General features: G+C 46.5%; 1 protein-coding gene and 1 long non-coding RNA gene across 3 annotated transcripts in view; both read left to right on the top strand.

Annotated features, from left to right (window-relative positions):
- Positions 1–410: 410 nt before the first annotated feature.
- Positions 411–2652, top strand: LOC129385237 (uncharacterized). The gene is made up of 3 exons (XR_008612816.2): positions 411–498; positions 590–670; positions 857–2652. It is a non-coding gene; the product is annotated as an uncharacterized lncRNA (long non-coding RNA).
- Positions 2653–11913: 9261 nt separating this feature from the next.
- The window catches only part of trh (PAS domain-containing protein trachealess), a 464837-nt gene continuing 463056 nt past the window's right edge, over positions 11914–13694 (top strand). Inside the window, exon 1 of one of the 2 annotated variants that reach the window (XM_050180191.3) lies at positions 11914–12665. The gene's annotated coding sequence lies outside the window, so the exon portion shown is untranslated. The remainder of the gene's footprint in view (positions 12666–13694) is intronic. The other variant, XM_050180192.2, reaches the window with a different exon arrangement.

Here is a 13694-nt window from a genome sequence, read left to right on the forward strand (position 1 = left end):
GCGTTCTGCGTTGTGGTGCGTGAAAACTTGGAAAGCTTGCACGAACAGATTTGGAAACAACGGCAACGTGACTGGTTTTATCTGGCTTTTCACGACGTAACAAAGGTCCGTTAAAGAACTTTCGTGTCTACTGCGCGTTCAACGTAAGATATCGCATCGCTCATCCACGCAGGCAAGCCCGCCGGTCTCTTTGACGATTGCAGTCCCGACTGGGCTCCTTCGCTGCATTTAGGATACGATGCTAACCCCCGTATTCAGAAATGCAACTTAAGTCGAAGCCCATGCTTGACTTGATTTAGATGACGCCTGGCGTTAACGTGCCCAAAGACGCTCACTGCGTTTCCTTCGGCGCATTCACGATAGGCGTCACTTAGATCAGGCCAAGCATGGGCTTCAACTTAAGTTGCATTTCTGAATACGGGGGTAAAGCTGCTTGCGGGAGCCGATACATTCGGCTGAAAGCACGACGTACCCAACGGCAGCCATCCCATCTGACAGGTAACAAATATTTGGCGCATGCATTTTAGGCTGCATAAGCTCTTCCCCAGCCAAGACTTAACGAGTGCTTCGTTTACAAATGCACTTGCAGCCATTATTGAAGAAGCAGCCGCAGACATGCCACCTGCGCCACGTGCTGACAAGGCTGGTGCAGTGCAGTCCTTGGAAGCTGGTGAGTGCCATTGTGTAGTAATCTGACCTTTGCTGCTTTTTAGCGCTGCTCGTAAACTGTGCTCAGAGCTGGTGCAATCAAACCCTGGAGTGCTGTTTTGATTGGGTAGAATGGATAACATGGAGTGGCACATTTACATGTGTTGTCTTGTCATGTGATGTACTATTGCGCTTTTCTTTTTTCTAGCCATAAGTTGCCAAAGTGAGATGACTGGGAGTGACATCGTTCATCTTCAAAAGGAAGTAGTGAGCCTACAACAAGAGCTTGCATCTGTGAAGACGGAACTAGGGGCAGGAAAATTCACCAAAACCGTAATGTGCCATAATGATGAAAAAGTGTTGTATTATACAGAGCTGCCACCATTTCTTTTGCTTTTTTCCATGTTAAGCCTTTTCAAAGAACACGTCTCACACTCTTCTAGAAATGTCCTCACGCAGTTTGATGAGCTGGTTATGTTTTTCATGCAGATGAGGCTTGCAATTCACCTTCAAGATTTGGCTTATCGCTTTAAGGTGTCACAGCCAACCACTTACAGAATTTGCGAGAAGTGGCTAGACGTTTGTTACGACCACCTGAGTTCACTGGTGTGCTGGCCTGAGAAAGAAGACGTAATGAGAACCATGACAGTTAGTTTCATTGAGAATTTGAGAATTGAGAGAATCGAGAATTGAGAATGTGAGGATCATATTGGATTGCTTTGAAGTTGTCATCCAAAGGCCAAGTTCGCTTCTGACGTGAGCTCAGACATGGTCCCAGTACAAACATCACAACATGGTGAAGTTCCTGCTAGCAATATGCCCACAAGGCATTATAACATATACTTCTAAAGCATTTGTTGGGGGTACAGCGACAAGCTGATCACTGAGGACAGCGGTGTGCTACAGTTACTTGACAGGGGAGACATTGTTTTGGCAGACAGGGGCTTCCTAATAGCAAAAAGCCTTGGAATGTGTTGTGCACACTGGCTGTCCCTGCCTTTGCAAAAGGCAAAAGGCAGCTATCTAGCAAGGAAGTTGCGCAAACGAGGGAAATCGCTAATGTGCGCATTCAAGTGGAGCGTGTAATAGTACAGAGAGCTTGAGAAATCGAAGACAGGAAAGGCAGGGAGGTTATACAGGCGCACGTCCGGTTTGCTATACCCTGCACTGCGTGAAGGGGGTATGGAGATTAAGAGAGAGAGAGAGCACAGTTTCACGCACAGTATAAGGTTCCCACCGAGTCTACACACGGTTCCCAAGACCTATCGACTTGAGATATTTCAAGAGCGCTTTTGTGGCTTTCTGTGCCATCGACGCGTACGGCCAAGGATCTTCATTACGCAAAATGGTCTAGAGTCCAGCTGTTTCAGTGCTGTCCGGAGAACTCCGCGGTCGACGTTGTATTTGGGACAGATACATAGGATGTATTCAATCGTTTCTGTGGTTCCGCAAGAGTCTCACATGGGCGTATCCCCCATTCCAATGCGGAACGAGTAGGCCTTCGCAAAAGCCAGAGGCGGCACAATACTGTCGCCTCAGAGCGGGAAATTCTTGATGGCACTTGTAGCTTTAAGGATGGATCCAGCCTATGAAGATGACGCTGCGGGACGTTGGGAGAAGACCAGTATTTGTGTGTCACAGCTTTAGCCACAATATGAGGCTTTCTTGCAGCGTCGGTTCTTGATAAGGGGATTGGAACTGGTCGGGCATCCAGATGGGCAGACCGGGTGGCTTCGTCAGCGAGGTCATTACCAGCAATGCCGGTATGTCCAGGTAGCCACTGGAATATAATTTCATGCCCTTTAGCGATAGCTTGATGGTGATCTTCTCTTATTTGTAATAATGTAATAATGTAATTTGTAATAGTGTAATAGGAATGATGCGGAACAAATACACTATACTGAAGGGGACATTGTCAGTAGAGATTCTGAGAAAGAATAGCAACAATGAGTGTCCAATTGACAAGATTGTGAAAGTGTGTTGTGTACTAATAAACTTGTGCAACTCCGTTGTCCCATTTGATCAGTACTTTGACGACAAAGACTTTTTTCTGCGTGCATCTCACCTTTGCTGGGTTTTCTTGCGTGTTTGTTCAGCAGACATTTTGTGCTACTAAAGCGCTGTAAAGCTTTGCAAGATATGCAAATGTGCCTATTAAGATCATGATCATCTTATCCACACAATATGTCTTGCCTATTACAAATACAGTGAACTCTCACTTGAGTGAACTTCAAGGGACCGAAGGAAATAGTTCACTTAACTGAAAGTTCACTAAACTGAATATTCACTAGACCTACATAAGACATGTCATACAGAGTCAAAAGTTTGAAGTGCAATTCATGGAGCAAGAGAAATAGCATCCATAGTGTTAGAAATGTGTGAAATGGAATTTGCACATATCAACAAGTACATGGTTCATAACAGTTATAATGCTGCCTTTCTCACTCAGAAAAAAAATCTGTAATCTTCTTCTGCACTTGTACTTTTAAAGCAAAGGAAGCAACAAACTGTCCAAAGAGTCAGTGTTCTTGTACACTTCTTCTGGCACAGCTTGCTGTTGAGACACAAAATCTTTCAACTTTCCAATTTACCCTACAACTTCAGCTAGAGTTACAGGGCTTGAAACTGGCTCGGCAGTTGCCTCTTCTTCGTCGCACTCTTCTCCTTCTTCAGGACGAACACTGGAAACAATCTCGAGATCCGTCTGTCCAGCACAGGTAATCAGTGCACTGTCACACTGCATAGTCTTCAAACGAAGTATCTGAAAGTTACGATCAGATAACTGAGTAAGTAATTGATCGTAAAAATAAGCCTTGGTCCTCTGAGCGAGTTCGTTAAACTGAAATATTGACTTCCGAAATTCGTTCAACTGAAACATTTTTGCATGGAATCTATAAGAAAACTGCCGGGGATTTTTAAAAAGTTCGTTATTCTGAAATATTCGATAAACCGACGTTCGTACAATTGAGAGTTTACTGTAATTAAGAGCTAACAATGAATAAAGCCACAATAATTTGCAACTAATTAGCAATGCATCACTTGACAAGCTACGTAAATGAGCTACTCATTCGTTATCTTTTTCATCTGTCATATCTTATCACATAGATAACTGCATTCAAAGCAGTATTGAACAGGTTGCAGAAACTCCTCCTATAACTAGCGATGAGGTCAGAAGGGCCTTGCAAGACATGAAACGGGGAAAAGCGGCAGGAGATGGAATAACGGTCGATTTAATCAAAAGATGGAGGAGACATAATGCTTGAAAAACTGGCGTCTCTCTATACGAAGTGCGTATCGACTTCAAGGGTCGCAGAAAACTGGAAGAATGCCAACATTATAGTAATCCACAAAAAGAGAGACGTTAAAGAATTGAAAAATTATAGGCCCATTAGCTTATTCCCAGTATTATATAAAATATTCAAGATAATTTGCAATAGAATAAGGGCAACAATGGACTTTAGTCAACCAAGGGACAGGCTGGCTTCAGGAAGGGATACTCTACAATGGATCACATCTATGTCATAAATCAGGTAATGAGTTATCCGCAGTTTACAATCAGCCTCTCTATATGGTTTTAATAGTTTACGAAACACAATAAAAGTAGGAAGATACCTGTAAAGAAAGGGGTAAGACGAGGAGACACAATCTCTCCAATGCCCAGTAAAGCACTGCATGCTTGGAAGAAGTATTCAAGCTCCTAAACTGGGAAGGTTTAAGAGTAAGGATCGACGGCGAATATCTCGGCAACCTTCGGTTTGCAGCTGACATTGTTCTATTCAGCAACACTGCAGACGAGTTACAACAAATGATTGAAGACTTTAACAGAGAGAGTGTAAGAGTGGAGTTGAAGATTGATATGCAGAAGACAAAGATAATGATCAATAGCCGGGCAAGAAACAAGAGTTGAGGATCGCCAGTCAGCCTCTAGAGTCTGTGAAGCAGTACATTTACTTAGGTCAATTATTCACAAGGAACCCTGACCATGAGAAGTAAATTCACAGAAGAATAAAAATGGGTTGGAGTGCATACGGCAGAAATTGTCAGCTTCTGAAGCTTACCATTATCATTGAAAAGGAAGGTTTACAATCAGTGCATTTACCGGTGCTGACATATAGGGTGGAGAATTGGAGACTGACAAAGAAGCTTGAGAACAAGTTAATGACCGCGCAAAGGGCGATGGAATGAAGAATGCTAGACATAACATTAAGCGACAGAAAGAGAGCGGTTTGGATCAGAGAGCAAACGGGTATAGCCTATATTCTAATCAACATTAAGAGAAAGAAATGGAGCTGGGCAGGTCATGTAATGCGCAGGTTAGATAACCCTTGGACCATTAGGACTGCGGAATGGGTACCAAGAGAAGGCAAGCGCCGTCGAGAACAGCAGAATACTACACTAAAAAATGTTTACACCCTTTGGGTTGTATTTTGTCCCCAAACAATAATTGTCACCTGACTTGCCCGCATTTCCTTTCTTTAACACTGCGAGCCCGGTTCTTCCCAGTCACGAACGGCTTGCGCGTTATCAGCTTGACACTGCACTCTCGACAGGAAAGTAGCGAGCGCCGAGTTTTTAAGAGAGGAAACGCAAACAAGGCAGATGACGATTATTGTTTGGGGACAAGATAAGCGCCAAAGGGTGTAAACTTTTTTATAGTGTAGGTGGGGCGATGGACTTAGGAAATTCGCAGAGGCTAGCTGTAATCGGTTAGCGCAGGACAGGGGTAATTGGAGATCGCAGGGAGAGGCCTTCGTCCTGCAGTGGACATAGAATAGGATTATTATTATTATTATTATTATTATTATTATTATTATTATTATTATTATTATTATTATTTTGTTAGCTCACATTTCTTTGTCCATCAAAGCACATAAAAAGAAATGTAGCCTACGATTTTCGTGTTCAGCTGAATTCTCCATGGATGCAAAACTTCATGATCAACATGGCTTTGCGGCCTGAAGGAAATTTTTGGAGCTGCGGTAGCGCTGAAAGGCACGCCATCAGTCAAACCAAATGTCATAACTGTACTTAATCATCATTTTCGTAGTGCTTGAACGATCGCAATATAGTTTATTCTCTAGGTATATTGTAGGAAACTCGATGGGTTAATGCGTTTTCAAGTAGGCTGACTTGGTGCTTCACGCCCCGTCCATGTACATCAAGAATCACTTTCGTAGAACGGCAAATAAGTGCTTTATTTATGACTGCATTCTTTTTTTGATAAATTGAAGAACTACATAAAAGTACAAGTGAAAGGATCATACGAGAGCAGTGATGCCTGTAAATAGCCTTCTTTATGATATTGGAAGCGCACTTCCTTTTTATGTGTTTACGTAGAACGTGTATTGACCTTTAGTATTATTTTTGTAACTATTGTGCTTTTCGTATGTTTAAGACAAAGATTATATGCCCTTTTCGTTTTTTCTTCAACTATTTTGTTTGTACTCTTTTTTACATTGCGTACACTTGACTTTTGATTCTGTAGTTATTAACGAAGTTTTCATAAGATTTATGTTATTGTATGCTGTCTACACTATGTAATATGTCGAAGCTCCCGTCACCCATTGCCCGTTCTTTGGGCCCATAATGTATTGTCAATGAATAAATAAACTAAAAATTCACTTTTACTTAAACAGTATAACGAGAACATGACATGCAAAACCAAAGCCGGCTTTTTGGTGCTTGTTTCAATCCTATATGCAACTGAAATGAAACCATCTCACATGGCAGTTTTCATTATCACATGCAATCATTTTGTCTTTCTCGGGTCCCCTGCAAACACAGAAAGCCTCTGCTGCAGTGTCGCATGCATCACTTCTTTGTGGGTCCTGGCGGTTGAGCACGAGAGCAATTGAAGCAAACGGCACCAACGCTGCAGCAGAGTCTGCGGTTGAATTGCCGCTTGAGCCTTTAATATAAGCCTCGGGATCACCAACCTTGTTCTGCGAATCCTTTTTACCGTCTGAGAGCCACCGCGCAACGAGCTCTGGCAACGAAACTGTTCTGAAAAAGCTTCTTGCTGCTGAAATCAGTGGTGCAATGAAGCTGTCGGCATTGTGTATTTTCTGTACATTGATTTCTTGTGCATTGCACAGAGCAAAATTGGCATAACTTTTCTTGCACACAAACATTTGCGCTTGAATTTGGTACTAGCAGCCGTGAGCTGCCTTCAACTTCAGCTCATGATCAACTTCGCTCACACAACTGTTCGCGTCTTTAACCAAGTCAGTGAGGCGTCCGTCTTTCACTTTCCATGGGCACTTTACTTCCACCACACCTGCACCACAGAAGATGCACTCGACAAGCATGTCGGGGGTTGTAGCTAAAAACAAATTTTTCGGCAAATAAAAAGTCCCGCTTCTTTGAACTCTGGGTCATTGTGAATCGCTGCTATCAACTTCATGTATTTTGCAAGAGCATCTGCTTCTTTCTCTCGGACGTATTTGAGTGCAGGGACTGAGAATTTGTTGGAGTGGGGGAAGCAAATGCGGCTAATCAGACTTTTGAGCGCAGCAGTTGACTGAGTGTGACAAACTTCATAGTGTCAAAAACCAGTTCGTGCTTTTTTGCCTGGTTTCGTGTGCGTTGCTCAATTATTTTAACCGCTGTCTCGTTTTTGACTAGACCACTGAAAGTCCTCTTGCACTGCTCCATTAGTTCATCATAATTTAGGTTCGCTGCTTGTCGGTTATAGAGCAGGCGCAGATCAGCACCATTGCAGGTCCTGACAGCTGGCATGTACAAAGTGCTGTTCTTAGAGCTTGCGCTCAGCACTGCTGGGCAAGGTCCCGAGGCAGTCAAAACGCCGAAAAAGGCACTGCATTCGTCTTCTGTAGGGGGTGGTGCCGGTTTCCTCGCAGAAAGCTTTGGAGATGGGTCGAGATTTTCATTGAGTCGTCGCTTCTTCATCGTTGCAGATTTGCAGATGCAAAATCCATTTTGGCAGCAGGCCGAGCCTCAATCTTGCGGACATGTGCAGGAAGCCAGGCGTTGCTGCCGTCTGCGCACGAGCGTTCCCCACGCGTACGTATCCCGTACTCAATGTAAAAGAGTAAGGCTTCAACGTGGGGGCACGCCTCTGTTTCCTGCCATATGCACTAACAGTAGGCAGCGAGCACTTCGCCGTCGCTTTTGGCATACATATCCAGATTTTAACTGGCGAGATCGACAGTCTCTGTGAGTGATTGACCTACATGAGTAAGGAAACAAGTCAGTGCTGCGCACAATATCACAGATCGAAAGTCAGTAATTACCTGGGTTAGGATGACAACTGCTGCCGGGCCTGTTTGTTTTACCCATGGCTGACTCACCCATACGCTAGTCACATAATTATGCCCTTCTAGAGACTTGTAAGACTTCAGATGCTTTGTTGTGCGAAAGCTTGCCCTGAGCACGAGAAAGTCGTGTATGTCGCACACGTTGACACGCGGCCGAACGTCAGCACTGATTAAGCAGTGCCGGGCGTCAAGCTCGAACGGGTCGAATCTGCAGAGATCAAACGTTTGCGCATACCGCTCTCTGTCCAAGTCGCACGAGCCACACGAATAGTTGGCGGTCGCCGTCACGGACTTCCCTGTCATAGCGACGATCGCGCTCATGTCAGGAACAAAAAACAGTGAGTGCATGGACGGCGACGATATATATATATATATAGTTGTGGGATGCTTCAGGTATAACTAACTTCTTTTTATCCGCTATACCACAGAGAATGCCTTCGATTGCTGATCTCTTCCGGTTAAACCCGAAATTCAGCAGACAAAATTTGATCACTATTTATGTTTTATTCGAAAGTGTAGAACCCTACTTTCAGCTCCATAACAGACCAAAGTCTAAGTAAGATGCGGAGGAATTGCTTTACTGTGCAAATTGGACGTGAAAGTCGCCAATTTTTGAGCCCTGAGACATCTCAGATTTCACAGTCATGTCTTGTAGCTCACCTCTGAGAGCGCTCCCACTAGAAAGGAAAGGATAATCTTATTGTGAATCGAAGCTGGCCTCCAACACTTCCATCATAAGAGGCACAATGTATTTTTACAACCAGTGAAAGCCGAGACAATCTATACAGACATGGCAAAATGCGCGCTATATTTAGTTATGAGATTTTCACGGTTATATGCGAAACAAAACAGCGCGTTGAAGCGTTTCGACAGTACGTATACCGTGTGTGCATACATGCACTTGTCTGCGTGCATATGTGTGCATGTGTATCTTCATGTGAGCGTATCTCCGTGCACACCTCTACGTGTGAATGTGCATGTGCGCGCGTGTTCCTGTTTTCCAACGTTCATACTTGTTTTGTGTCCTCCTTTTACTTGCGAGCAGCATATGCGGTGTAGAACTTGCGTGCAGCTTCAAAGGTACATGTTATAGTAGTCTGCTTTAAAGCTGAGCTTCGTATTTCACCGGTAGCCTCGAGCCAAGTTGGCCGAGGACCGTGGAAGCTCACAGCGCGACCGAGAAATTCGTGGCTTTTTGCTGCGCTGGACTCCCGCTGCGTATACGTATACGCGCGAACAGGACGCGTCCTCACCTGTGGACGAGGAAAGCACCGGCGGCCATTAACTGCCTTTGTCAGCCACCTGATCTGTCTTTTCCTCGGTCGTAAAAGAAGCCTTTCAGAGCCAACTAAGGTCGCGTTGGGAACAGAGGCTGGCAGGGCGTTCTCATTTACTCCGTGTTTCTTATCGCGCGTGTGTATATAGTACTTTCTATGTATTTTCTTTCTCTCTTTTCTCTCTTTTCTCTTTTCTTTCTTTTCTTTTTTCTCCTTTCTGAGCCTCGTCAAATTGTCCCACGCAGTTCTTACAGCAGAGCCGTTCGGGGCACTTCCACAACCATTCTCGTGCGGCTGCGTCAGCCAGCAACGCAACCTGCTTCGGAGTCCCGAATTTTCGCTTTGAAACGTGATCATTGATAAACTATAAAATAAAAGCTACCATGTGTGTATCTCTTTCGAGTAGACAACAGCTTAGGTGCGTGGTGCTTTTATTGTTAAGTTGATTGGTAGGTTGGTTGGTGTTAGGTTGTTGGCACGATCTCGGCGGCGAAAGCTGTCTAGCAACACAGCCCACGTGAGAGCCGCCATAAGGGCGACGATGATGAATCATCACTGTAGGAACCGCTAGCAAACAGCTGTTTGCTAGCTCGGGGTATACGCTACTATACAGCCCCCTAGTATATGAAGAAACGTCTTTGGTTTGCATGGCGTGCCGAAACCACGATCTGAATATGAGGTCCGTCGTTGGAAAGGGGGGACTCCGGATTAATTTCGACCACGTGGGGTTCTTTTAACCTGCACCCACTACGCGCCACACTCGAGGCGCTCGAGGCACTTTGCGTGTATTCGCGGGCTTCTTTCACGCTCGGAAAAACACTTTTTTTGTGGCGCGTATTGAGCAACAGAAAGCTGTAGCGGGAGCTTTCAAGTCGCTCTACAATTTTCCTTTTGACACTTTTCATCTAATTATAATATTGGGGAAGTTGATTAATTAATTGATATTAAATATGTTATTAGGCGGAATACAATAAACAATCTCAATATCTCCAAGCGATGGTAAACAACAATGCCTTGGTTCTGTTCGGCTACGTGGCACGTGTACATTTTTAAACATTGTCTAAAATTTAATGGGACACCTCGAATAGCTTTGCTGTTCTGTAGGTCCGTCCTTCCTCCTTTACGCTGTCGTCAACATGCGCAAACGGCAGACCCCCTCGTCATCCTCAGCGTGTTACCCCCTCCATATGGCAAATGCGACATTGTGCGTGAGGACAAAAAACAAAAAGTATTTGCTATCTGCACTGCCAGTGAAAATCCAACTCACGCCATGCAGTGCGGTAACGCGCACTTGGGAACTGAGCGCGCAAACCACTCTGCAATAATTCGAAAGTACGGTTTATAAATTCGTGCTTTTGTATTTCGCCTTTGTCGTCCTGCGCGTTCATGTATAGTTCTCCACCACATATATATATATATATATATATATATATATATATATATATATATATATATATATATATATATATATATATATATATATATGATGTTATATGCTGATATGATATATGATGGCCTCTATATGATGTTCGCGCCATTTAACGATTTGACGAACTATTTTAATCAGTACGGGACAACCACACCTACGATATTCAGCAGGCTTCATTGAGCACAGTAAAGTTTCGAGTGAGAAACATTCACCATCTGCGTCATCTTGCGCATAAGTCTGCTTGCCATGGACTCGTGTTCATCGTATACAACCGACTGCCCACTCTGCTTTAACTTTCCTTGTTCCTTTCCTCACAGAGGAGCATTCGCTGCCCTTTATTCGTCCTGCTTTCACGTGAAGTTTCCACGTGAGTCGGCACCCTCTCCCTCCGCCAACCAAGAAGAAATACGCATGGCCTTCTCTGGCCTGTTCACGCTCGTCAGTCAGACTATTAAGGGCCAAATATGTGCGACGTAGCGTGAGGGCGCGCACACGTCATGTCACGTTGGCGACAACAGCGTCTATAGTTCGACCGATGGTTGGACGCACTGGCGCAGCCAACGCAACCGTAAACGGACAACGCGCTCCGACGCTCGCCCGAGCGCCGATGACGTCGGACTATAAACGCGCCTTTAAGGGGCGCACGGGCGAGCTTGTCCGCATCAATTTCAAGATGTGTTCCTTTTATTTTCCTGCTTCCTTTATGAGCCAGGTTACTTTTTGGTAGTCACAGAGCATCTATCAACATGTCCTCAGTTTCCTGGCTTCCTCTGATGGAGCCCAGCATCTCTCTCCAACAGACCAGGCCGTTCTAGCATCACGACGCTCATCCAAGAAGAACAGGGAGAGAGAGCGAAAGAGGGGGCTCTTCTTGCATGGCAGCCCCCACGTTAAGCACGCAAACGAGGGTATTGTGGTGGGGGTAGACTAAAGACTGCCGGGGGGGGGGGGGGAGGGGGGAGCCGACGCGAAGGAGGGGCGACCGCCTAAGCGGGGCGTGGTCTGGCGCTCTGCGCACCGCCCGGAAGAAGAAAGGAGGAGTGGCGGTCTTCCGGCGCCAGCGCTGTCTAGCGCCGCCACGCAAGCTCGCCTCCCCTTCATCGAGCGTTGCGCGTCGTGCCGTCAGCGAGCGCCGCGACTCGTCCCAGCGGCCTAACGGCGGCGGCGCTGCTGCTGCTGCGACAACCGCAAGCGAGCGACCGCCCGACGAACGCGTTTCTTTCTTTTCTTTTCACTCTTCCTCGGTGCGCTCTTCTCTCTTGCCCCACGTCCCACCTCCCTTCCGTCCAGCAGCCTAGCCTACGAGCGCTACGCGGCAACGTTGCGCTAGCCATCGTCGGCGTGGTTGGCGCGCTCTGGCGCTTTGGAACGCGCCGTGGAGTCGGGGCGCGCGCGTTACCGGATTCCGCATCCCCCCGCGCTCCTCGGATAGCGCTGCTGCTGCTCCTCACCGTCGTTCAGTGCTCGCGCCTTTTTCCTCCTCTCCGTTACTCTCCGCGGCATCGTTCTCATCCCTCCCCTCCCTCCTCACGTCTTTTCGTGGCCAGCGAGAAGCAAGCGGCGTTCGCCGGTAGTTGCATAGTCGCGGCTGTGACGATCTCCAACCCACCACTGGAGCGACGGCGAGCTTCACGCCTTCCCAAACGCCATACCAGGAGGAACACCCGGGATATATTTTACACACACTGTTGTGGCGTGCAAGCCGCCTCGCAAGTGTCTTGCTCCCCCACTGCCTTCGTTCAGCGTTGTTCGACGAGGAGCTTCGGTGGGATCGTGCTGCTTCGACGTCATACGGTGCTCCAGCGGGTGTGTCGTTTCTGCTCGTGGTGTTTGTGGTGTCGACGTCCCGCTGCGACGGTGCATGGTGATGAAGAAGAGTCTGAGGAGGATGTGATGCCCCTCTTGCCGTTCTAACACCGGGACGTCATGCGAAGTACGAGCGCCGAGAAGAAGCCGGTAGTAGTGGCGGTGAAGCCTGTGGCTAGTGCCGGACCACCGCCCCGGAGCGGTACGAGGCGGCGGTTGAAGCAACAGGTGCGTTCCCTTTCTGTGTACAGGTGCTTCCACTTTTAGGGGGAAACGCGTCATTTTTGTCGGAGCACCCGAAACCGCCTAAACTTGCCTTGAAGTCCTGTAGATGTTAAACTTCCAGTATCCTAGGTATCGCGTCATCCAGTTTACGCCCATACATCAGTTATATTTCGGAGGGAATACCGATGAGGTGCCGAGAGAGGGCAACTATACAGCGGTCGCGTGCCGAGGTTGCGCTTCCTGGCGTGGCTGCACGTGTGCGTCCACCTGTGCTGCACGTGACCGGCGGGGGTCGTGGAGGTGGGCGCGACAAACACGTGCTCGAGGCTTCCGTTGTAGGCGTGGCCCATAGAAGGTCACCACGGTGTGCGCGTCCGAAGCGAAACTTTGCTATCAGACTGATCGATTTCCCCAGAAAAATACTGTCCGGCATTCGGTCCGGTTACAAGAGCCGGAGAGAGAGCAATAAAAAGGAAAGGTCGATCGAAGGGAACAAAAAGTCAGTAAAAGGCCGAGAAGGCTCCAACCCAGGTCTTTACAAAGCGTGTGTTCACATGTTTTACCGAGAATTTGTCTCGGCCTTGACAGCATAGTTGCTGTCAGCAACTATACATGAAGCGCGTGGCCTTGATATTTATCCAGGCCATGACAATCTTTACCTCTTCCTTATCTTCACTCAAATCGATGCGTAAGCTAATCCGGAAACATAATTATGTGTAGAAGGCTGATTAGTTAATTAAACCAGCTTGTGCGCTTCCGCGACACTGTACACAATCTCACCCTGATTAGCCATAGCTCGATAACCGGTAGGCAGTTGATGGACAGTATATTCCCACGTATTGCGAGCTAGGCCGCTAAATTTAGTGAGCTTTTTAGTCACCTTAACGGCCAACTTTGCCTTTCGGAGTTATAGGGATTTTTCATTGTCTTTCTTCTTTAATGACAAATTAAATAGCCAGTAAGCTACCCTGTCACAATTCGTCAAGAGACTTTAGCTAAGTTCAGTGTCTCGCCCCCATTTTATCCTAAGAG

Source organism: Dermacentor andersoni, chromosome 7 (assembly GCF_023375885.2).
Source record: "Dermacentor andersoni chromosome 7, qqDerAnde1_hic_scaffold, whole genome shotgun sequence".
Lineage (NCBI taxonomy): Eukaryota > Metazoa > Arthropoda > Arachnida > Ixodida > Ixodidae > Dermacentor > Dermacentor andersoni.